The sequence below is a fragment of the Mizuhopecten yessoensis genome, unplaced genomic scaffold (genome assembly GCF_002113885.1).
Source record: "Mizuhopecten yessoensis strain PY_sf001 unplaced genomic scaffold, ASM211388v2 scaffold2307, whole genome shotgun sequence".
In the NCBI taxonomy this organism is placed as follows: domain Eukaryota; kingdom Metazoa; phylum Mollusca; class Bivalvia; order Pectinida; family Pectinidae; genus Mizuhopecten; species Mizuhopecten yessoensis.
In genome coordinates, this window is record NW_018404481.1 from 298,671 (window position 1) to 299,288 (window position 618).

At 35.4% G+C, this 618-nt stretch overlaps 1 protein-coding gene across 2 annotated transcripts in view; it reads left to right on the top strand.

Annotated features, from left to right (window-relative positions):
- The first annotated feature begins 186 nt into the window (after positions 1 to 186).
- The window catches only part of LOC110445466 (Bardet-Biedl syndrome 2 protein homolog), a 46,235-nt gene continuing 45,803 nt past the window's right edge, over positions 187 to 618 (top strand). For both annotated transcript variants that reach the window (XM_021490117.1, XM_021490118.1), the window contains exon 1: positions 187 to 309. The gene's annotated coding sequence lies outside the window, so the exon portion shown is untranslated. The remainder of the gene's footprint in view (positions 310 to 618) is intronic.

The window sequence follows — 618 nt, forward strand, 5'->3', positions numbered from 1 at the left end:
GCCATGACAGTTTAATTCTGTCCCGCATGTAATGAAATTTCTTGAATCGTAATTAAGCACTGCTGTTAAAAAAACACATGATCACATAGGAAAGAAAATTATGTAAGTCATCATAAAATATATAACATCTTATTTAAATTTAGACGATACATTTAATGGAACTATTGCGTTTACTCCTGATCAACTTCCGGTTAAAATTCCTGTTGTACAAATATGATAGATAAATATAGAGGGGAAACAATGTAAACAAGCAAAGAAACTATCTAAACTTGTCCGCTTATCGTCAGGAGGCTATCTTAGGTATATCCGGTAAGTGGGATTTATATTTGCAGGAATGTTTATTGGACATTAAAGCAGAAATACTCTTGCTGTGATGGGTTGTCAATGACTCATGATATGCCGACGGAACAGCATTCTAAATGCAACTGCACTCTCTCGCTAACATTGACTATGCCTACAGTCTCAGATTCAGAGTTAAGTATATCCGTGTTTAATTATACACTGAACAGTTACACGGAGATGCAATTCACTTGCATATATATCCAGATGCATGTACCTGTACATTTGTATGTTAACAGTAACTGTTTCCCTATTTGCAAGATTATTATGGGGGGGGGG